We start from the raw sequence: 26001 nt of genomic DNA on the forward strand, positions 1-26001 counted from the left end.
AAAATACCGCAGCATAAACTAGGAAATACATAGCGATGAAAGAATAATTTATACGATACGGACGGATTACCATGTTACTTTGGATGCATGATCTGGCTTTGTGCACATAGCGACAACTTCACGCTGACGCTCCTTTGTTCGATGGCCGTTTAAACGCTCAGAGCTGATACGATGCGCGCTTGTCGCATCCGCACCTGTGTGTTCATTATACACGCTCGCGAGACTTTGAACTCGCACCCGAATTACTGCACGTGCACACGCGTCGCACCTCACTCCTCCTTCTCCCTCCCCCTCCCCTCTCATTTACGTTGTGAATAAATGAAAAGAACAGAAATTCCCGTGTCTCGCGAAAGATACGGGAAATAAAACAACGGGACCTCGGGGCGTCGCGAGTTCATCCGGCTCGCAAAAATTTCACACGGCGCTCGGCCGGAAACTACCGCGTTAACGCGCTCGCCCTTTTCGACCACGCGCTCCATGAAACCAGTAATCAAATTTACACGCGTGCTTACTCGCGACTCGTTTCGCACGAAACGCTCATCCGCGGCCCATTGGTTAACTGACATCTTTATATGTATATATTATATATAAATATAAATATATATATATATATACATATATAAAAGTGTGTGTGTGTGTGTGTGTGTGTGTGTGTGTGTGTACATCACGTGTCATCAGTTCCCGCGAAACCCTTCTGATCCGCGCTCCTCTTATACACCCCCTTTCCATATATTTCCCGTCAGCCATCAATCTCTCGCAAAACACTACCTCTTCCCCTATCAGATAAGATGGCCACTTGATGCTTGATATATTCTGCTTTCTCTCTTTCTCTCTTTTTTCTCTACTCCATCATTGTACTCCACTTTTAGTACCATACTACAGCTAAGCCAACGGAATTTTCATTACCGTTTCATAACCTTTGACGCACGCGGGTCAGGCTGTTATATATTTTTGATTAAAATACGATGGTCCATTTAGCATCGACTGCGCAATCGTGCTCGCTCTTCGATTTCCCAGCAACATACTGCTCATTATTTTTAGCAGAAGAAATTTTGCGCTCGCCTGCGTGATAAATTGAGAAACTGCCACCGATTAAAATATGAAAATGTAGTAAAAATAGAAAATAAACAAAGTCGAGCCACTCATATTCATTCTTTAACTAATTACTTTTCAATAATTACTTCTCCCTTATAAATATTTTTCCAATAATTACTTCTTTCTTATAAATATTCGACTTAACAAAAGTAAGATTTAGTTAGCCATCATAGATAGATAAACGTAAAAGCATTTTGCAATAAATTATCTTATTTTTTAAAATATATATTAGAAAAAGAATGATTAAAGATAAAAGTACGTCTTAACGCTTTTTATTATGGATAAAAATGCCTTAACGTTATTTACTTCAGGAGAGATCGTAGGGGTGATCGAAAAAAATGATTTATCTCCTTTCTCTCCATCTTTCTTACATTATCCATAGATAAATGCTACTCGATATCGCAGATATAACGCTTTCGATGATGCTCTCTTCGAGATCTTTGAGAAAATATACCGTCGATAATAATATTATGCCGTAAAATATTCATTCCATTATTCTAGCAAAATAATTTACACGAGTATAATATTAATATTAGGGATACGCAATTTTTTATAGCATATGTATGAAAAAAAAAAAACAAAAAACTAAAATAATTTTACATCATATGTATGCGCCATTTTTATGCTAAAAAGAAGATAAAGGTAAGTGGCAGTAATATTTTACAGACACTTGACGTTTCTCTAAATACTGTTACAGTTAATAACAACTATGCTTGTAGCACTTACTATTCTATATAAAGTTGGACATAATTTTTTAGATATTTACCGAAATAATTAATTTGAAGTTTTAAATTTAATTTTTACGAACGGTATGTTGATCGTTAATTTTTTTATATTAAACGAAACATGGCCAGGTCACGCGTAACAGAAAGGTAAAATTTTACGCTACAGTACTCAGAAAATAACCACATTAAACGCGTACCACATGCAGGTACGTGTACATATATCTTGTTACATCAACCACGATATTATCACATGGCAGTATCTGTGGGTCGATCTAACACTTTCAAATCTAGGTCAACAGATATCTTTGATCTGCAATGTCACTAACGGTCAGAAAAAGTGGCTCCGACAATGCATCGAAGAACAATGAAAAGAAGTCGCGATCGGAAAAAGTTTATCCAGAGTATTTTACTTTTACGCTCGCATTCAGCAGAAAATGTCAAGACTTTCATTCAAAAAGATTTACTCGATTGCGCTGGATTTGTAATAATAGTGGTAGATCCGCAGCAACACACGATTTTACTGTTTTATATTGAAGCAGTTTTATATTGAATTAAAGATAAAACGGGCGAACATTTCTTTTCGTAAAATCGCTGGATTTCTTCTCCGAAATTATAATGAGAAACAACAAGTGACTTTTTTTTCGCAAAGACGCAGTGCAACGGTTTGATTTTACAAGAGACTCTTCTTAAAGTAGGTGAAGTGGTAGCGTAACAAGCACGGGGTTGTACACGGGATTTCCTCGCAGATTTTTACTTACGAAGCAGCCTTATGTCTCTTGATGTCTTGAATCTGCTTATACAAATCATCCGTACTAATATAAACAGTACGTCGTTTATATTTCATTTTAAAGCGGACGATCTCTTTTCCCATTGTACAAAGTTGTTGTAAATTGACGTAATCCTGAGCAGGTCGCACATCAGCAATAATTTTTACTTGATAGAAATCAATGCACAATTTTAGATGGTTTAGTTAATTTAATACATAAAAATTTTAAATTAGTTTCTTTTGGAGAAAATATAATGTAACAATACCCAAGACATAATCGATATCTAAAGAATCGATATGTAAGAAATGTCCCACATCTGGATAAGAATTATTAATTACCTCTAATCGACCTCCACTTACAGCGACGATACGATCGCGTGCAAATATCCACGCGACTACTATGGCGCATTGTTGAAGAGCGGGTCATCGAATGCAGCTGTTACATCAGACGAAAGGTCGCGGTGCAAACAGCGGCGATATAATCGATTAGCGGGGGAGTTATATCGCGCGTCAACGTCTATTCAGCCGCGCGTTTGATAAAAGGAAAAAAGGTGAAAAAAAAGAAGAAAAATCGAGCAACCGAGCCGTAGCGTAGATTAGAGGCCGTGCCGTCTGTTTAATCGGACCGATCAATTGATTGACTAAGGCGCCCATTCAGGCATGATTGATTGATAAATTCAGACGGAAGCAGGTAGACAGAGCGGCGGAGCGAGATAACGCATCGCTCCACGGTGTATTACGACGGAATTTCCGAAATCTGGGATGACGAGAGGGAATCTCGCACGCCAAAGCGACAGTAGACGCGTGTTTGGGACACGCATGCGCATAATTTGATATAATTAAACTAACAGATATTATTAATGTTCCAAGTATCTCTCTAAATAATTTGGGTTTCAATTTAATACCGGAGAGAGATATTCGACATCAGGAACGTGCGGGAAGTCTAGCGAACAACACCGCAAAATCGCCCGGTATTCCGCTGGCGTGGATATTTTACGACAGAGACAATTTGTTTCGCGCATCTACGGCAGAACGTCCCCGTTTCGGACAACCCATCGACGAATAATGTACTCGTCGGCCGACGTAATTGCGAGAACGACTGTAATACATGGCTGCTCCACTCGTTGCGTATTACAAAAGATTAATTGTCGTGATTTACCGGAGACATATTCCCCATAGTAGCCTTTAAATTGTACACTGAAATGGCTATTGCTTACCGTCCCGCAAATGGAATTAATAAAAATCTGATTTTATTAACATGACAAGCATTCGCTTGATGTATAATAGCGTATATCATTCGAAATAAATGGAAATATTGATATATTGATATAATATTTCAATATGTATATAAATATTAAAATAAATGGACAACAATATATATCTAATAATATGACGCGACATATGCAGACGAAACTGGGACATGAAGTGCATTTGCCCGAAGGAATTAAAGTCCGAAAATAATAAGATGCCTTTTTGTACGCTTCGAATATAGCAGCGAGACGAACGGCGAAGAAGCTATCTCTCCTTTTATCACGAGAAACCAGATTGTCCGTGAAAAGTAAATCCTATCTGGGTCTCTGAGATCCGCAAGGCAATTATCAGCTCCTTTCATCGAATAAAAGCATTCGATTGGATCCGAGTTGTATGATTGTGCAGAAAGCATCTTCTGCCTAGGGTAACGTCAAATGTTTCTTTTTCGTCAAACGTTTTGTTCGGTTTCGCCGATCAGCCCGACGAGAGTAGAGAAGAGTGAAGAAAAGTATGCGGATATATATTGTACATTGTAGCGATTGCAATTTACGTCAGAGAAAAGAAGATATTCGTGTCTATATGTAGAGCGTGATAGATGAGATATTCAATATGATGTAAGCTTCGGTCTTACGTAAGAAGATTCATCTCATGCACTTAATTTAAAAGAAATTAGACATTGATGCTTAAATTTCGTTTATCACATGTTATATGTCTTCATTTGATATCTTTTTCTACAATGAGATGGCCAATGATGGAAATCAAGATTCAACGATAGACAAGCAGGCTAGAAAAAGTGTTTAGCATTCGCATCCAGGCATTGGCATGTTGATGCAAAACAGCAAAACGTGATTATGCGGCCGATATACGCGCATTTTACCTGAATGCGCCCCATCGGCGGCGAGACCACCAGGAAGATCCTCATTGCGGCCTTGAGGAAGTCATCCTGTTTGCGATTCGTCGAGTCCTGCAGAGCGGCCTCGGATATGCTGGAGCTGTTCTGGGTGGTTTTGCGGCGCACCTTGCGCCTTATGCTGCCGACTAGCTTCCGCCAATCCTGGCCGGTACCGCTGCCGGAAGACGACGCGGTACCGGCACCACCACCACCACCACCACCGCCGCCGCCGTCGCCCCCGTGGCTGGCCACCACCACCGCATCTTGCTGGCCGGTCACTGACGACGCCGACGACGATTTCTTCGAGGGGCTTAGATCGCGGCTGGACCGTCGGCTCGGGGTACCTCGGCCACCAAGGGGAGTCCCGGATGCGGACACCGTGGTGATATCGGCCCCCGCGACCGACTGTTGCTCAGCTGCGAGAACGTGACCACCGCTGGGACTCGTGTTGCCTTCTGCTACACCACCTCCGTCGCTTCCACCTTTGGACCCGCCACCGCCGCCACCACCGCCGATGCCGCACGTGACAATCGAGCGAGCCGATCGCCCCGTTCGGCCGCTGCTGCTCAATCGGCGTACGAGACCGCGTATGAGGCCGCTCTTGCGCGCCGTCGGGCCCTTCTCCACGTGCTCGCCCGGCGCTTCCACTCTCCCTGGCTTAATTAGACACAGTTTATCAGACTTAATTGGACAATATTTCGATGAGATCGCCGGACAGCTCTTTTCTTCTCGCGTGACCTTTCTTCTCTTCTTCTCTTTCTCTTTTTCCCCTTTTATTGCGGTCCTTTTATCGAGGAAAGCAAGTACCACCACGTAGGAATTTTTCTGCTCCTCCCGTGGTGCTTTTACGCTGCGCAATTTTTACGGGTGCGCCTTCCCTTGCGGCAATTTTCAGCCGCTGTACTGCCTCGTCGTAAATTTTACAACCCTCACTAGTCTTTGCCAGCAGAGAAAAACACGAAAACTGATACGTACACATACACGTACATATATATCGTTCCTTGACGTGCGTCAAGTGTCTCGTGCTATTCGTGTACTTCCCTCTGCACTTCGTGCTGCATCGATTAAGTTTCCGACTGCCGTTCCGCCGTCCCGGCGAAGTTTCCACCCAATAGACCGCCAAGTTTTTAAACACCTTTATCTTCCGCTACACCAAGTCCATTCGTTATGAAGAATTACAATTTTTATGTCGGGTGGCAGCGTATGACGATTAAGCTGATTGTGCTACAGTGACGCATCGCCTCGCAACGAAAATTCGATTCGCAGTCACTCGTCGCAACAATGAACAAGTCGAGTTTGAAGGTACGATCGTTTAGTTTCCTTCTAACATGGACAGCATAACATGCCTCTAATCCAAAACTTGCGATCTATTGTTAAGTCATCCCTTTTTATGCGTAAGATTTATTCAGCAACATATGGTTGCTAAACAAGTTAAAAGTGTCACAGGTGTTCTTCGACAATGAAATACTCGTTCTAGAAGATTAACGACATAAAAACTCCAAACGGGTTCTCAAATTTTCAATTCTCATCCTTCCTTCAAACTTGCTCGCGTGAAATTTCCAAGGACGATCGATTAATAACGTTGCAAGCGATATCTCTATATTGCCACAAAAGTTGCATATATTCTCCCTCTGTTCCGTAACTCCAATGAAATTATAATAGCGCAGCTTTTCTCTCCGCGGCGAGAGAAGACCGGGTGGCTGGTGATTTTCAAAATGCGTTTCCGTCGGGCAAATATTCCGCGGAAAATTCTTCCGTCTTCCACGCCGGAGTTCACGTTCCGGAGATTACGGCCAGCTTATTCGTTGCCACCTCGGGAGCACGTATCCCTCTTATACTCGTTTCTGCGAGATGTCACGTTCCGCGTCTCAAACGAAGAGTCACATCAAACGGTTTACAAAGCAAATGATAACGCTAAGTATTGCGATCGCTATTGGCATTATCGGCACAATGTCAAGAAGCGAACTCCTCGGAGAAATGTCTCATGCGTTTCTACTCGTCGCGAGTTTTCAACACGTACATCTGCGCGCCATCAATTGTTGCGCATTCTAGCAGCGCTGCGCCTTCGTAATCCTTCAAAATTGAGAAGTTTCCTTCCGCTTATTCTCCTTATAATTAATTATATCCACAGTTTTATACTAATAATAAATAAAAAAATTATTGTTTACCGAGACAATAGCGACGTACGATGTAAACGAATTATTGCGAAGTTACACGGCGTCTCAGCTGTCGGATTTTCGGCTGTGAATTCAAAAGGCCTGAATCGTTACACCGGAAATTACATCTGACGCTCAATCTCTGTTCGCTTTATTACCTCATGAATTCGCTTCACGTTAATCTCGGCAAAATCTACTTGGAAGCGTATAGACATCAATGGGAGTTCTCTGCCGCTGATAGTAGTCCGCTCAGGCATGTCAGATTACGAGGTATGCATGACGTTACCGAAAGTTCGAGAGCGAGATCCGGATTAACGCTATATTCTTGATTTTGCCCGCGATCACGTGATCCTATCGCGCGTAGGCCGACACGCACGGTACGGTGAGTCGAACGCGGCTGCAACTTTAATTAGAAAATTTTCTCATACACAAAAGCATACACAGCTCGCAGGAGCGGAACGGTCGAGGGGGAGGGATGGAAATCCGCGGAAAAAATCCGCACTCGCCGAGTCCGATTTTCCAAGTCGGACGCGAAAGAACGCGAGCTTCCGGGTTGCACAGCCCTCACGCAAGGATTTCAAAAACGGGAGCGAAAAAAAAAAAGAAACACCTCTCGAGCCTGTTGGCGCGAACGAGGCCAAGGACGTCCCGCGTATCTCGCAGGGACCACGAAAGCCAGGAGTGTTATTATCCTTCGAGGAATCGATCGGCGTCGTTTCAAGGCTCGCCGCTGGGAAAATAACTTGCCGCGATCCTTCGGGCAGCTTTCCCGATGAGCAGTCGATCGAACGTTTTGCCAGCAATTATATCATTCGCTCCTCCGCGATGATCGCGTGATATATCTCGATTATCCGCTCGTCCTTCCTCGATCACCTTTCTCCTTCGTCAAGACTCCCCGCGTTTTCTTCAAAGTACGGGAGCGCATTTTTTAATTTCCGACGACGGCCTGATGTAATGCCTGGCATCTGCGTAACCGAATCGATCGTGTCTATTAAGGAGCTTTATTACTAACGGAGCTCGCCTGATGCACGAGGTAGATATGCATAAGTAAATGCATAACAACGATGAAAAATCAAGTCTCGCAGAGAAGAGTTTATATCACAAAAAAACTGCATGTACTGCAATTTATTTTGTCACATTATATAAGAAATTTAATCGTATCTGTTAATCTCCTAATTCTTTTTATTTTAAACCTAATTGTAAAAAATTTCTATCATTAAATTGTACAAGTATTTCTATATTTTTACATTCTATCCTTGCATCTTTTTATTCAATGAATTTGATATATATTGTAATTATATATATTTTTTATAAGACTAGATATTAGATATTTTGAAATTTTTATTTTAATATTTTTATTCGTCTAGGTAATTGATATGAGAGAGAGAGAGAGAGAGAGAGAGAGAGAGAGAGAGAGAGAGAGAGGCGGGGAAGGGGGAAGCTAAGGGAAGGAGGAGCAGGAATTAGCCAATAAACCACGCAATATCGATAATCCTTCATTTTCGTGAGACAATGCGGAGAATTCGTGGTGTCGGACACCTCAAAGGACGTTCTAATCTAAAGGACGTTCTGATGCCTGAAGACATCAAATGGGATCAATTGTAAACAGTGCAAAATTCGATTAAAGGATTTACAGAGGAAACTCGCGGCGATATCTTGGCGTTACAGCGATGGATGAAATAATGCTAAACCATTACGGAGCGGATATAATAAGCTTCATGCGTAAGACTCCTTAGAATTAATCCTTTCGTTTGCAGATTCTGAAGAATTTGAAATAAAGAAAGATAAAGAGAGAGAGAGAGAGAGAGAGAAATCTTTAGCAATTTAAAATTTTCTTTTTTTTTCTGTGGCTAAATATAAAGAAAATCATATTCCAATATTCGATGCTTGTAAACGCAACGTATTGCAATGTACCGCCTTAGACTGGCAGTTTTAAACCTTATCTAAGCCGAATGAATAATAATAAGTAATGGAAGGTAATCTTCAATGCGATAGAATCGGGATACAGCCAAGATACAACCGCTGTGTTTATGGCTTCTATATTGTAAGATATTTATCAGGATTTTGAAAGGGTAAAGTTTAAGGCATTCAATGAATATTATGAATATTCTCTCCTCATTATGTTAAATGTAGCGACGTTTATACCTGACTATATTACCCGTCGTCGTCATATTTTAATATCATTAAACCGCCAAATGAACAATGCGAGGCCCGTAATACGGAAAATCCTTCTTTGCATTCTGTTGAAATAAATATGTGACTCATTTTATCGAGGTTACAGAGGTCGGACAAAATACAATTTTGCGCAAAATTATATTTTGTTACATACTGTAACACGATTCTATGTGTCGACAATTATTCAATCGCTTCCTGTTCCTGTGTTCTTTTCATTTGATGCAATAAAAACAGCGTCAGAAGAATTAAAAATTCGAGGACAGGCAGAATTATGAAAAACAGCGAAAAAGAAAAAAAAAGAACAAGAAGTAAAACGTGCTTTGAATGCGACGTAATTTGAAATTCAAACCTAAATATGATTTTACAGCACGTGTTTTTGAGAGAGAGAGAGATGTAGGTGAGAGAGAAAAGAGGATGCCACTCGTAGAGACTAATTAATCGAGTGTGTGAGCGTTGAATTTAGGTCACCTAGAAAGATTCGGTGGCTGAGTTGCACCGGTACCATCTGCCCTCTAATTGAAGGGCCAAGACATCGCTGTGTTGAGAACGATAATGTCTTCGAAGAGGTCTTGTCCTCTCGCTCTAGCATTCTATAAAATGAATAGGGAAATGACTGCTGCAAGAGACGCTTTTGTGAGCATCTGCGCTAAATATCTCGAGCAACGCGAGCTGCTTAATTTCAGCAAAACACAATAAAAAAAAGGTTTATGTAAAAATATCTCTAAAATAATCTGTGATAAAACGGAATATCTTGTGATAAAAAATTTCTTTTCATTAAATCCATTAAAGCATACAAAATGATAGAAAATTTCTCTTTCACTTTTGTTCTTGATTATATTTTTCAGTAATTAATCGAATTTTAATCATTGTTTTCGACTACAATATGCACGATGTTAAACTGCTCTTGAAGATAACTCGAAGGTTAATCAGATTTCGGAATAACCGGAGAACACGAGTTCACCCGTAGCCGCTCGAAATCACGATGCGGTGAGCATCTACCTCATCTACGTGAGACAATGCATGGAATTTGTGAAGGACGGCTCTCAAAATCCTGCGACGCGTCTTGGCGCGAGTAGAATCAATCGAGGAACGTGGAGTTCGAGAGATCTCCAATTAAACGCCCGAGGCGAACGCGCGAATTCGCGAACTTAATCGCGCGAAAAGATACGCACGCGCATCTCACGCGGTAATTCCGCGCGAGAATGAGAAGTGCTGCAACGAACAATTCGACATGCATACGGAATTTCAGTATCGCGAGACATCGGGACGCGGCTTACTTGCACCGGAGATTCCCAGCTGAATCTCAAGAATTTGCGATGATCTGACTTTCGTAAACGGCGAAATTCCTGCAATATCGCCGGACCTGTTGTGGTTGCTACCGTTTATCATTTACCTGCCTCCCCCGATCGTTTCGCGGGCCTGACGTGAAAGTGGGTCATCGTAATAGAAGCCGCAAACTAAAACTAAAACTTGCGCGTAAAATGGTTTTTTAATTAAATAAGCTCGCATCACATCATCTTCTTCATTTTTCAATTTTTTACATTTTGTCTTGGAGCTATTATGTTTATGTTAACTTTTTCGGTTCACGCCCGTCTGTCAAATATCAAATTTATTGCAAGAGTTATGATAGGTATTATATTATGTAAAATGCAGAATAATATTTAAAACACACACATATGATATATCACATAAACATTTTTTATGTAAATATTATTTTATAAAAATCATACTATAATAACTTGTTATTTAAAAAAATTTTGTTTGAATAAATATTATAAAATAAATAATAGAGGCCACTTAAATTGATCAACTTTCTGACTCCACTAAACTTTCCAGTGAATTTATTTAATCGTTTCAGATAAGACACACCGTTTATCTGCTTCTCGACATCATTACCGATACAATGTATGTAATTAACGCAGTTAACGAAATCCGGATCGGATTTCAAGCTTAAACGTCTCAGGAGGAGGATTTCTGCGAAATCACCGCGCTTTATCTCACCTGCTATTCACTGAACGTTTGTATTATTCGAGATTACGTCGTCCCGCGGCCGGTTTCGACTTTAAACAATCTCCCGTGCGACGGGTCGCGGCGGGTCTCGATCCTTTTTACCTGCCATGATATAACCCACTTCTGCCAGTTTGCAGTGACGTTTCGCTTTTTCATGCCATTAGCTGTGGTCACGCGGAGGAGCGATTAAAGGCCAGGGGGAAGAAAACGCGGTCTTAAAGAGGCGCTTTTTTGCACGCGGCAAGGACGAACCTTTGATTTTGGCCCCGTCCGCGCGCGCGATCCGCGAGTCATCGTTCGTGATGAAAAATGGTGCTTCTTCGATGCAATGAGCCTCGTAAGTATCCCCGCGCGTTTCGCCCTTCCGGAGGGGCAAAAAACTCGTGTATAATCGTAATCGTACGTGATAAATGACGGAGTCTTTAAGCGGCCATTCTCAAAATATCCCGAAAAATGTAGGGTTTAATTCAAAAAGATGTAATACCGAGAGAAAGATTATAGCGACGATGGGGTTCTTTGCGTCGAGAGAGGGGGGAGATCCCTGAGAAATGCCGATAAATAGACCAAAGATTTACTGCCATTGGAAAAGGAAAAAAAGAAATGTTAAGCTTCGAAGCGCATATTCACGAAATATCGTCCGTTAAACGAGTGTCCATCATGAATACAACGACGATGTCAATCTTAATATCATTGGAGAACCTTCTATTAAAAGTCGATCGTCAAAACCGCGTCCCGGACGTGGTGCAGCGCGAGCATTTCCCCGTCGCATTGTGGCGAAATGTCACGTGAAATACCGCGCGCTCCTAAATATTCACTTGACGAGAATTAATTACATTCTCCCACGCGGATGCAACCCCAGCTTCCAACCCGGGAGTTTTCATCCACCACGCATCTACGGCGCGAAAAGGACTTTTCCTGCGCGCGGAGGGGAAAAAATTACTCGAGTATTTCAGTTTCTCACACTCTTCTCTCGGCTCGCATTTCAAACTGGGAAACTTTACAACGTAAATAACAGAAATAAAATCTCTAAAAACAGACACTCAAGTGTCAGTAGTGTCACTACTTTGCTGCATATAATATATTTCAATTTCAGTTAGTTAGAACTTCTTATAAAGTACTGAATTTAGTTGTTCTTTCATTAATGTGTGCGTTTATTTATTTCTCTCCTCCCCTTTGTTCCCTCTGAAAATTGGAGTATTAGAAAGAAGATTGCAAAAATATTTCCATCTACTATCTGTCAAAAGAGTATTTTCTAAAATATATTCGCACTCTAAATTCGCATTTTAAAATATATATCGCACACATTTATAACCGTTTAATGCCTGGCTTTATTCGTGCGAAGCCATCGGAAATCTTCAAGATTTCAATGGTCGAGAAAGAACTCGATTTGAAACTCGAATTGGTTGCGTTCTGCGCGGTCCAAAAACCCCATTGAATCGCCTTGTCCGGAGGGAGAGAAAGGAAATACGTGACACTCGTCCAGAGAATGAACTGCTCAAGCAAGATTCGTCGACGAACTTCAACACGGCTCTCGGTGGCCATTAAGGTGTAATGTAAGCGAATGACGCTGAAGACATTGATCGATTACGATATTCGCGTAGCGAGAAGGGAAGGGACGAATTTCACCGAGATGCATTCTGCCTCGAGTTTTATTTATTTATTTTTTCTTATCGGCGACATTCTTATCGGCATATTAAAGGGGACCGCGGTACAATTCGTCGGGACGACGGAGAACTCTCGGCGCACGACGATGAAGAATGAATATATCGATCATGTCATCGGTGACACTTTCGTCGGAGTCGCCCTAATTAATTCCGCCCGACCTCCAATCCCTGTGGGATTTTATCACGACGCTCGATGTAATCCGTAACTCTCGCGTGAACTGATAACGCACAACCACTGGCGAATTTGAATAGCTTTATCACTAGCGACGGCATGCAAGATGGATTAGTGTGACAATTTAAACATGATATACGAAAAGTGAAACTGCGTAATATTGCTCAAGGAGACGACAGTCACGGCCGTCGAAAATTTGTAGTAATATTTGTAGTAATTTTTCATTGTTTGTGAATTTTCCTCTCTTTGACGAACAACCAATTTGACCGTACGAGCTTCCATCGATTTCCTCGAGAATTTTTTCGCATCTTTTTCTCTCGTTCTTTTTCTTTTCGCTCGCAGGGTGAGTTAACCTCATCGATCATCCGAATCTATCCCAAAACTTGTGCAGAAAGTTTTCTCTTTCACAGGGGGCGGCGACGCTGATTTTGTAATTAACTTTTTATAGCCGGTGAAATTTCATTTCACGCTCTAAAGTGCGGTTTCCGTTCCTTTGAGCTTCCTTTCCGATCGATAGCACGAAATAGCGGCACCGACTTTGATTACTTGCTCTATTAATGTCACGTCCAATCGAATAACCGCGGAGAGGTTATTAATCTCCACCGCGACGTGGTATGACGGGTTAATTCTGAAATTTTTCCGGCAGAGCGGTATCTGATCTTGATCCCTTAATATGGTGTAAAGTACTGCAGTAATGTAACCGAAAACGCGCGCGAAATATCGACGACGCAGAGACCTCGCGATAATCGTTATCAATCCTGCATGCCATCACGGATATAATAGTTTAACGTGAACAGTCAGTTTCCGCGGAAGAGGAAAGAGATAGCGATCTCAGAAGTCGAATCCTTACGGTGTCTGTCCTCCGACTGCAGCAACGTGCAAAGTTTCATGATTTATGTTTCGCGGCGCTTCGTGATTTATACGTGGCTTTTTTTACGGAAAGCAAGAAAGTTTGTTGTCCGACTTTACAATACTCAGAAGTATAATGCCTGTTGTCGCTGAGAGAGATTAAGAATTTGTAATTCAGAGCAAATCCCATCGATGCGCGCGAGGGCTATTCGGTAAGGACAGTTGAAAATGACGATTCGAGAGCGATTCATTACGACCATCTCGATGTGATGGTCGTTACGCGATTAGGTGAGATATTCGTGACGTCAACAATGCGAAACCACGTGCAATATTAGTATGTTGATCAATCACTATTTTGATTGCACAGACTTGCCACTCGTCAACGATGCCGATCTTGATGCGATTTACAGGCAAGTGGAAGTCTCTATATAAAATTAATACGTAATTTAAGCGCGGATAAGAGAAAACGTGCCCCGACCATGCCCGTTTCCATGGAAAATTCGTGCGCGAACTACCGAGGCTTTCGGTACTGCCCGCGCGATCAATTTCCGCGAAACGACCGACTGTTTTCTCCTTTCGCTCGATTGGCGATTAATCTAGCGTACACTAAACTACGGTGTTTCTCGTGCGAGAGCCCCGCGCGAAGTATCATACATTTTTCGCACAGCCACTTCGAAACTCGCTAGAACTTTTATCGATTTGCGCTGAACATGTGTAACTTGAGAAGTTTATTTTACGAGACCTTTAACGAGATGACGTTATTATATTTAGCAAAAATATTTTGCAACTTCTAAATTAATACAAAAATAAGTTGCGACAAAAAGAGAGAGAGAGAGGAGAGAGAAAGAGAGATAAAACTTCGGAGAGAATTTGCTATTTTTCACGCTGCATATTTTTGTCAAGACATTTATAAAATCATGAAGATACTTGCGCGACATAATTTCGCAATATTGCGATATCGCGAGAACTTCTAAAATGCAGAGTGCATTTGCAGAATACCTTAATATTAAATGGAACGAACGCGAATACACTCCGCCGCGTGAAATACAAAGTTTTCCGCAATAGTAAAAATAATTGTTTCGCGCCGTTTCGCGAATCGATACCGTTGGCGCTGAATGTACGATCGCATGATCCTGTAAAACGCCCAACCTTGACTTCCTGGTGAGTTATTACGCGCGGGAATTGTGCGGATGCACACATGTGACCCGGGAGAAAGAGACGCGAGCGGAGATACTTGTTCTTGGAACACGCATAAACACCCGTGCGAATAATATACGGTAAATATACCGTAAATACGACGGTATTTGCCACTCTTCGCAGAGACATGTGCAATTCTTCCGCGAAATCGCGAGATGCTTTTGATATTGCAAATTTCGGCTTCGAGAACGCGAGATGAAAACGCGGCGGAACGCGGAAGATTTTATCCCGGCGTTATCAAGGTGAAAATATGTAACATATATAAATAACTTAATTAAGGTGGGATTTACTAATCCTCCCTGCCATCTAAGAGCTTAATAGTAATAACATGAAATGCTTAAAATATTTTAAATTTAGTTTGAAAATCCAAATCATATTATTTAAATCAGAAGATTAATCAAAATTAATTTGAAACTTTTTCTCTATTCCAATAACAAAGTTTGTCATACTCTTATGTAGTTGACGCCGAGCAAGGTGAAGGGACTCACACTCTTATTAGTTACAGCTTTTGATCAATATCACGTCAAAGTTATAATTAATATCACAACGATATCATATCGCGAGTGTCTGATGGCTGGGAAAGAGCGTCCATCCGCTGCTACGCGTTTCTTCCGAGAATTACAGAACATCGCCGTACTGCACATCGCAATACAAGCGCGAGATATACATCATCGGGAAGGTGACAGAGAGAGAATCGAAATTGCGGTGTACGCAATGACCGCATTGAACGCGGCGCCGGCGAATAATGGAGGGGACAATACAGAGGCAGGATTGAGCGTCGGAGTGCTCAGGGCGGCGTAAATCAGTTTTCGATAAAGCGAAACGTCCGATATATATCTCGGCAGCCGCCGCGCAAGAATGCCGTAATCGCGCATTCGCACCTGGGTGACAAACAGATGCGTCGCTCCGAGAGTTCGCGGTACTACAAACGGGATTTCACGGAATATGTTAGTCTCTCACACATTCCAAATGTTCAAATCAATGCACAATTTCAATCAGCGCGCTATATTTTAGATCGTTCAGAAATTTTTCTCTAAATAATTCTTTAATTCATCTTGGTTACATTAAACTGAGAATAAAGTCCTTATGATATTCGGTAATTCGCGAAAAATAATTCGAATCGCAAAGGACTGTCAGGTCGACGCTTATAATTTTTATCTATCGCGCGCTACTTCTTATCTGTAACACTTTGCGTCGCCAACGTCGGTTCATTGAAACGCGCTGCTTGAGAAAAACTCGTCGGTTTGAAAGATTTGATAACTGTACAAAAATAAAAGTTGTAAATATGTTGTCAATTTCTGTTATCCGACATTATCCGTCATAGCATCCGCTTTGAGTATAAGGAGAAGTCTTTCGGGTGCAAAATAAGTGATACGTTCCCGAAATTGCTGTCCCGCTAAAACCGGAGCTCCGCGGTTTCACCGGCGGCTTTCCTCCGCGAAAGAAAGCCGCTTAGGTTAATGAAACGGTCGCGGCTTAAAATGCAGCAATTGTGTTGCACCGCGAAAACCTTCAAACTCGTATTATTTCAATACCGTTAGAAATGGTTCGGCGCGCAAAGATAGACGTTTGACACGCAACCCCAGTTGCAGCAATGCCAACCCGATATATCGCTTCACTCCCCTGCAGCGACGACAGCCGCGAGATCGTGTATCCTCGATCCTCTTTGCGATCGGTACGCGCGAGAACCGGGCTATCTCCGCGGGAAGTTTTCCGCGCGGAAAGAAGCTAGCCGACAGCCGAGAACGCTGATAGTTTCCAACGAGATGGAAATTATTAGAGGCGACAACGTCGTCAAACGTGACTTTTTGTTTTTTGCGAGAAAAAACGGAGAAGGGGGAACGATAACGGAGATCGTATCTCGTAATTGTCGATCGCGTCGACAGCTGTGCAGCCTTGGCACGGAAACGTCGTCGTCGTCGTCGTCGTCGTCGCCGTTGCCGCCGAGCGGACGATCCACATAATGCCGCCGCGCTCAAATCACCGTGAAATTGATAGTCAAGCCGGCGGGACCAGCGGGCAACGTGAATCGGATTGCTTTGCCAAGCGGTACCAAGCGATTTCGAGACCGACTGCAGCTGTCAGCGCGGCCCCCGCGCGTGCCGACGTTAAAGCGAGGCGGATCGATGGGGGCGAGTTCGATCGAAGACGAGGAACGGCATTGCCTCGCCGACGCGGGAAACTGTTAATTTATGCAGCAGTCTTGCCCTAAGCAGTTCTTTCTTTATCTGCCGACGAGTTGCCGCTCGTCGAGCCGGATGTAAACGCATGGACAATCAATCATGTTATGCACATACGTATATTTTATACTGCGTGTCTCGCTGCAAATATCAAGTGCCCCGACACCTCCTGCTCCTTCTCTCCAAGAAAGATAAGAAAGTAAACGTCTGGGAAAAGGATGCAACATTCACTAAAATGTAACATTCACGAAATCGAAATTTTGATGGAAACGGTATTTCGGGGATCACGCTGACAGTACAACGAATTGTTCGTATATTTGCACGTCAGTTTCGAATGATATGACAAAGCGTGTCAGATCGTTGCAAAAGAGGAAGTCGGAAAACACAAATTCTATTTGTAACGTTACAATGGAAATAATTTAATTTATATTAGCACAATGAAATTTCAGGCTCGATTTTGCTTGAATTTCATACATGAAACATTACATCCGCGCGGTGATTAAGAGGAGCGAAAAAAAAAAAATCCGCTATCGGCCCGAATGGAATCCAGCGATCGGAGCTTAACCGCGCGTATTCACGTATCGTAATCCGCCATCGGAAAGGCTAACTAAATATATATAAATAACGCGAGCGAATATTTACGGATTAAAAATCGCCACGCAGTTCCGAGAGTTAAATTTGTATCGACGTTACATCTATTTTCTCTCTCTCTTTCTCTCTCTCTCGCTGTAGCCCTCATTCTTGACACTCTGAATTTGCAACGCCTACGAAACGTCCGCTTTGCAATCCAGCAAACGATCCAATTATCGTCGACGCTGCGAGCCATATCGATTTTGCGATTCAAACTTTTCGGCGCGCAAATCGACGAGACAAAGCACTCGCGATTGCGTGTGTGGATGTCGATGAAAGTTACAATGTGCGTCCTGAAAATATTTTTCCTCCACAATTGTTATTCCAGGATAAAAAGACAACCGTGCGACCATGCGCGACAAAATATTGACCGCCATGAAGAAAGTTACATTTTATTAGATTTTTTTACTCCATCTTTCCACTAAATACATGATAAAAACGTGGATTAAATCTTTCTCTCTCTTTTTCTTTTCCGTGCATTAAATAGACGTAGTAAAATATTTTATTTACCTAACAAGTGTTTTGTCAATCAACTATCCCACGTCCATTTACATAACTTTTTTATCAGTGCTTTGAATACACTATCAATACATGCATGATAAAGTAGCAGCATTTAATGTAAGTTTACAGGAATTGTTTCTCTACGGTTTTTCTCTTTCTCATTTTCTCTGTCAATATTTTTTTAGAAAAATTTTTTATGTAAACTGACTATATACTTTCTCTATTTTAATAAATATACATATAATAAAATATCAATATTTATGTTGATCAGGACGTATTTACCGATGATCCATAAATAACATACTCATAATTTGTAATTTTAACTTATACTGATTCAGTAAATATGACACTAATAGATTCTAATAGCTAATATTGTGCTTGGTTATTTATAATAAATATTCGCTATAAAAAATGCTACGGTAAACATTTATTTTAAAACGATAACTTTTTGTTAAAAAGTCACCTATGAAACTTCGTAAAAGCGCTGTAAAAATTGTAAAGCCTACGTAGACAAATGTTTATATCAATATGCAATTAACAGTATCGTGGGTAAGGCTTTTTTAAAGGGTTTCTGTGACAATTGTAAAAATGATATTTTTTCGTAAAATTAACTGCAGTGGACACGCAATTTTTCGAGAATTTAGAGATGCAATTTAAATTTTTTTCTGAGAGCCCATGCACTTCATTTCGTTGATTTGAAACCTTTATGATATTTTGATATACATATATCGCAAGCAATATAGTGCAGTTTTTAAATAATCACATCGATCGATTGTTTTAATCAATATCTTCCCTGCTGAATAGGAGACTTGATTTTCAGTGAATCAGGCGCGCTCACGCAAACATAAACGAGAATTTACCTTCGATTTTCGTAGATGATGACATTCTGGCAATGGAGCGTTTCCGTTCTCGTGCAGTAATTTCGTCCTCTCGCAACGGGACTTTCTTCTCAGAACTTCGCTTTCCCAAGCTATTCAAAATTCTTACTCTCGAAACAACACGCGCATTTCGATATTTCGCGAACGGCGCTCGCGTATCCTTTAAATTTTATTTCTCTGCGTTGACTTTTCTTCCGTGCGATCGATTCGATTCTTTATCGTGTTCGTCGTGAAATTATTCTGTCATGTTTTATAAATCGAGATTGAACGGACCGTCCGACAATTTTTCTCGACTGAGAAGATTCTGCGCCTGTGTCAATTTTTTCAGAATTTGAACGCTGAAATTCCCTTCTCTCTCTGTTGACTCTTTCGCCCCCTTTATCTTTCTTTCCAAACAAAATCGGCTTTTCCGAAATATCGCTCGCACGACCTTTCCTCAATCCTATGTCGACTCACTCGACTCAATCATGCGGTTCAGCGTCATCCCGCGGTGATTTCCGATTTCAAACTTTCTCTCTCTCTCTTTCTCTCTCACGTGTGTAGCTGCTCCGCAGGTCTTATTCAGCTTCACTTGAAGGGGGCGAGGGCGGCGCGTCGGTCCTGCCGGCGTTAAGTCGCGCGTCGCACTGAAGGGAGAACTCGATGGGAGAGCGCGGTACTCCTCGGCCGATATTTCGAACGCAGCCACCTACCCCGCCGGCCGGTCGACTACGACGGCGAGGGGATGCGCGAGCGTCGCTGGAAATCCACCCTCTCTCGTGAGTGAGTGAGTGAGTGAGTGAGTGAGTGCAGGCCGCCCGTCAAGGACGACGCGCCGCGCGGCCCCGCGTGAAACGCATCGCGCGTATCTGTTATCAATCGCCAGGATCTAGGTCTTCCTTCCGCGAATCGAAATGAAACTCGTCGATAGGCGGTGCTCTATACGCGTCTATCTGTTTACCGCGCAGCCCCCTTTTCTCCCGCGAGTTACGTATGCACTTTGCGTTTTCACCCTCCGTACCGCGAAACAGCGTATACGTACGCGGCCTCCGTCAGTATCATTTTAAATTTGCAGACAGAATTTCTACTTGAAATTTTGCAGCACGGCGCAGATTAAATCTTTCTCCAGTTATACGTGAAAACTCGCCTCGAATCAATGTCCTCCAACTTGTATTACTTTTGGCCTCACTCCAATAACTTTTTTCCGATATTTCAAAAATGAAGTTCTTTCGCCACTGCAGTTTCGATTGCAATTCAATTTTGCGCGTAACTCGCATACTTGCGATACGACAAAACATTTATCGCACCGAAACGGGACTTTTTCTAGAAAGTATTTCATCGCTTTATCGTGGGGAGTATGGGAGGGGGGGGGGGAGCAGGGCAATTGAAACGCGCGATCGTTTCGAAACGGTGCGTAGCGCGTTCGATTCATGTGTTCGTTTGAAAAAAGATATCCTTGTAAAGCGGTCCACAGAAATTAATAACCATCGACGTCTCTTTCATACGGATATACCTCGTGAATCATTTCCTTTCAGCAGAGGGGTTTTCTCGGCATTTCGCATTACGGCAAAAATCACGCAAAGTAAAATCGTTTGTCGGTATAGAAATTATTGGATAATACGCGCGTTTCGTAAAATGTAATGTTACACCGTGTCGTGTAACATTACGTCGCACCGGCTCCGGCGCGTTTCTCTTACTATCTCAATTTTACATCAAAGCACCGCCGGTGGCTTTGGTGGAAACATCGACCAGTATCGCTCTTATCCGTCTACGGTCCGTATAATCCATTCTCGTTACCATGGTGGTAACGCTAGGAACATATACGCGTTGGAGGCTACGTCGTGATCCTTTGTCTGTGCTTGACAAGTACGATAATACAGCGAAACCGATAGGGCTTTAACGGCAATTTTTTCCCTCCCAAAAGAAATCAAAGAGCAATTTCAATCGGGATAATTATCTGGGACGTTGAAACAAATGCGCGATACCGATATTTTCCAGTGATGAATACAATAAGCAATCCTTAAATACTTTTTCGATATGATTAATTTCGCGAACAGCGTTACCGGCGCAACGTTTCACATCCGCACACATACATGGAGCTTATAAATTTAATTAAACTCGGGAGCAAATTAGTGACAGCAGGAAAATAATTTGTTCCGGTAGACGGACAGTTGGCAAGATCGAGCAATCTCATGTAAATTCGCGATAATGTATTCTTCGCCGGATGGATGGCTGACAGTACTGAATAATCTTACAACACGTAACAATGTGTATCACATAGATAAAACGCGAAAATGCAAAGCTCAACGCGCGTCTTTAGAAAGTAGCATAGAATTGAAATGAACAAGATATTTCAATATTCGGACACATATCGTATTCGTATGCATTTTCGTAATAAATAAGATGAAATAAAAATAAAAGCTACAGTTTCTTCATCAAACTTCTCCTGCGAGGCATGCAATGCCGCAAAATTATGCAATATCGAATGCACCGGTCAGATTATATACATACATGTATGTATGCATTTTGAGATTTTTATCCTCTTACGTCTCGACAAATCGCACTCGATCCACTTGCTTGACCGAAATGGATTTCGCGAGGGGAAATATACGCATTTGCTTTTATTGCGTGCATTGTCAAGTATCGTGCATGCCGCGGCGAAGCGCAAAGCGCAAAACGCAATTATGTTCTGTCCCGCTTGAATGGCAACTTGATTCGAGTTGACCGGCGAGGGCTGCGTGTAATTCCACGCGTTATAATTCATATAAAGAGATGAATGTGGTCTCTCGACCTAAACAGACGTTGCGGAGAGTCATACGAAACTTTCCTTTGCTCGTGTTGTGTCTATTAATTATTTGACGGTGAAAATGATATCTATGATACTGTGCTTTTAAGACCACCGCAACCACTTGATCTAATTTTATACTTAAATCAATATTAAAAGAACACATGTTCTCATCAATGTCGATTAAATACTTTTTATATTCCATTTTTATATATTTCTCATCCTATTATATTTTCTTTTTTTTCTGCATTGACACAGAAAAAGAAATAAAACCGCGAATTCTTATATGCATCGCCATTTTCTATTCAACGTTACCTACATTCAGCTCTCGCGTGAATATTGCTGCGTTAAATGTGTTACGTTTTAACAAAATAAAAGAGGATATTATTTTCGAACGTGGGATGCGTTTAATTAAACTAATCAACGCCGAGTAATAAGCCGCGATGTTAATGAATATTGAGACTCGTCGACGAAGTCTCTCGAGTCCTAAAAAGCCAGTTCAAATGTGAAACTCGAATGCGACTGCCGGTGCAAAATTTCTTTGTAATCGAATGAAAGGGTGGAGTCATCCCCCAGGGAAAGTTCGCACACATGTCGATAATCATAAACTTTACGTCGCTTCTCCGAACAGTGGCCTAGATTAATTTTACAGCAAGAGGATATTCTAAATTCCAAAGTTTAAAATTTTCTTACTCAAAGTTTTTTTATTCGATTATTTTTAAATATTTTATACTGTTTTAAATTATTATAAACTGTAAAGTGATAGATATTATTAATTCCGCAGAAGGAAATTTCATAAAGAATTTCTCAAGATTAATATACGCTTATTAATTAATTATACATCATTACTGTTAAAAAGTAGAACGTATCTTATTTGTGTCTTAGATAAAATGTCTTTTATAACACTGATAAAACGCAATATACTTTTGTATTACATTAAAAATTACTATTGCGTAAAATTATAAAATAATATTTCCAATCATCATAATAAAAGTACATCAAAATAAATTTAACAGAAAATTAATTGAATATACAGAGAAATGAAAAACAACAAATGTATTTATTAAATTGATAAAATAATAATAATAATAAATGTCGTAGAAGTCATATAATATTAAAACTTCGTTTTTTGAAAAATAATTTTCTCGTAATCTTTCCTGTAAATAAATATATTTCTTTGATCAAATTTACTCCTCTCTTTCTGTTTCAATATATGCATTCAGTCCTTTAAAGCACGCGCATGTTGTGCATTTATCGAGAAATCCTGCACTGCATGCTTTTCAAGATATTCCCGCGTGGGCTCGCCCACGCTCGCGGTTCGATCCCGGAGCGACGTAAGCATCTTTGGATGATTGCGACCGCGCGAAGAATGACAAAGCTCACGGTGACAGCGAATCGAGCATTTGTCACTCGCCAAAATAATTACGACAGTAATGTTGCCACGTGTCTGCATCGCGTGACATTAACAGCTATAATATACAGCTGTCTGTAAGACGTACTAAGAATTTTTCTCACTCTTAAACACCTTTTGTAATTAAGTCTTAAGTGTATTAAAATTAAAGCTCGCTTGATACAGATGCTTGAAATGCAGAAATGCAAGAGCGTCCGATTAAGCCTGTGAAACGTGATCGTACAACGTTTTAATATTTATATTTTCTTCTAATTAAACAGAGTTAGATTTCTTTTTACAGTCGCCTTAAACATCATTGTTATCAGATTGTAATTATAATCTTATAAATATCAAAACGTTTGTTAAGATTAAGAAATAAAATAACGAATAAATTGCTTGCTCATAAAGGAACGTATATATATATATATATATATATATATATATATATATATGTCGCGCGGAGAAATTTCTTGATGTATTACGTCTTGTTACTACATAATGCCATCTTCCTCCGACAATGTCAGGGAGAAATTTCCGCGAAACAAATAGATTTCGCGAGTGTTGCACAAATGCACAAATGAATCTTGGCAAGAAGGCAGTGAAGGCACGTATTGCAAACGTTCTCTATAAACGATTGTCTTCGTCACTGTCTTTTCGCTATTCCAGCGTGCGCTGAAGATGAAGTAATAATTGTCAATCCAAAATGTCGAGGAAGCTAACATCATTTAACTAAGTCGCCGAGCATAAGCACAACGGTTACGGCACAGTATTATGCGAGCACGATTCAGCGAACGTTTATGCGCGCAGTTAAAACCTTCTAAACGACTGGCGGTTATAAAAGGGATTTGCGCACGCAAGTTGCATCCTTTCGCCGCATTCGCAAATTCGAGCTTTCGATGTTTTCGATTACAATGCAATCAGGAAGATGGGAAGAAAGAGAGAGAGAGAGAGAGAGAGAGAGAGAGAGAGAAGGAAGAGAGAAAGGAAGTTACTATAAAGTGAGATGATCGTGATCGAACGGTCTAGGGAGATACGTCTTTGCTGTAAGTCGCTGGCGTGATCGGCGGAAAAAAAGGAAGACGAAGAAGAAACGTTAACGGGGGCGAGACGTTAAGAATGCTTACCGCACGAATTTATGCCGCTATTAGACGGGATTAGGAGATACGACGAAGTCGCGCGGGTAAGACGATAAATCCTTCTTTCCTTCCTGCACACCCGCCCACGGTGACTCGGTTTAACGTTAACGACCGATCGAGGGGAAACCGACCGCGGCAGCGAGTCTGATCGATCGCGTTCAGTGGTAGCGGTCGCGCCGCGATCGGACGCGCGAGTGGTCGCGGTCGACGCAAAGGCCATTACCGACACGCAGTGGTTACGGTCGATGCGCGATCCGCCGCGCGAGGAATTGACGTAAGAGAGACCAAAGTGACCTTTCTTCGCGTCGTCCCGCTCATTGACGTGCTGTTGTTTGAGCCTTCGATCGTCATTTCCTCTTTCAATCGATCATTTCGCACTTTCTCACTTTTGTCTTGGGGTTCTCGTTTCGCGGAACAGCAAACAGAAACGTGCTCTACTCATCATATATAAACCTTGAGATTTTTAGTATTCCTCGATTTAATTCTTCGATATCTTCAAAGGGGCTTTTTAGCATTTTTTTAGGCAATTTGTTCATCTAGATATTTGTCATTTCTGTGGTAGGCTTCTCGATTTTTCGCACCGAGAGTGCTAAGATAACGAATTCTTCGGCATCGGAGAATATCTGAGCGGGCCGCACGACGACGGAATGTTAACACCGAAAAGGAAGAGCCGGGGTGATGAATGGCGAAGTTACTAAGCCAATAAAAATCACCGAGGAAAGAGAAACGCGGTTGCAGCGCTTGGGGATAGAAAACATTTTCGGATGACACTTCTATTACGGGAGCGCGAGGAATCCGTCCCCGCGGACACTCCGAGGGGGGTAGCAGCGCGCAGGGGGGGGGGAGGAGACCGGACCGGCATGAAGAAATGAAAGATGACAGATAGATCCTCGGGAGAGGCGCAGTAGCGGATTTGAGAGCACACCGAAGGGTTTAAGCAGAGCACAGTCGTGGATTTGTAAACCTGTGTATTCCTTCGAGGAAAGATACCTACATACTGAATACAGAATATTTCACTCAGCATAGGACAGCGCTAGCAAATTGTAGTAATCGCAAACGAACGCGGCGTGAAAAAACGATAAATTGCAGATTTCGGAGAGCGACTTGGTTCGACCGTACGTGGATCATTTATACGTGAATTCGCCTGTGCGCCGCCGGAATCGCCGCTGCTCTTTCACGCTACGGTTTTTACTCTTATTTTCGCTCTCTCGCCACAGTGCTTGGCTCCCTCCCGCCTAGCCGGCAGTAAATCTCGCGGCACTCGTCTATCGCTCTGAGTCTGAAGCCGTGAAATCTTCGCTTTATCTCCCGGACGCCAAATGCGCGATCGTGCGCTTCCGGATGTCTCGCCTCCGGATTCGCAGGTATTCGTGATCGGATCCCTCGCGCAAATGTGAAGGGGTACGCGAGGTCACGCGAATCAGTGACCTTTGCTTATCGGTTCGTGAATTGACCTTTGTAATTTCGATCGATCGGCCGCCCCGATAATGGACCGACCGCGATGACAGTTTAATTAAGACGAATATTATTTTCGAAATTAGAGAGACATATATTTCCACCCTAAATACGA

General features: G+C 41.8%; 1 protein-coding gene and 1 long non-coding RNA gene across 3 annotated transcripts in view; both read right to left on the reverse strand.

Moving 5' to 3' along the window:
* The window catches only part of LOC105448219 (pleckstrin homology domain-containing family G member 5-like), a 90855-nt gene that overhangs the window by 49510 nt on the left and 15344 nt on the right, over positions 1-26001 (reverse strand). The gene's annotated exons all lie outside the window — the stretch shown is intronic.
* On the reverse strand, positions 5499-19767 carry LOC105448218. The gene is made up of 2 exons (XR_974206.1): positions 19124-19767; positions 5499-7850 (listed from the first exon to the last, which is right to left on the reverse strand). It is a non-coding gene; the product is annotated as an uncharacterized LOC105448218 (long non-coding RNA).

The sequence above is a fragment of the Wasmannia auropunctata genome, unplaced genomic scaffold (assembly GCF_000956235.1).
Source record: "Wasmannia auropunctata unplaced genomic scaffold, wasmannia.A_1.0 LD336088.1, whole genome shotgun sequence".
Taxonomy (NCBI): Eukaryota; Metazoa; Arthropoda; class Insecta; order Hymenoptera; family Formicidae; genus Wasmannia; species Wasmannia auropunctata.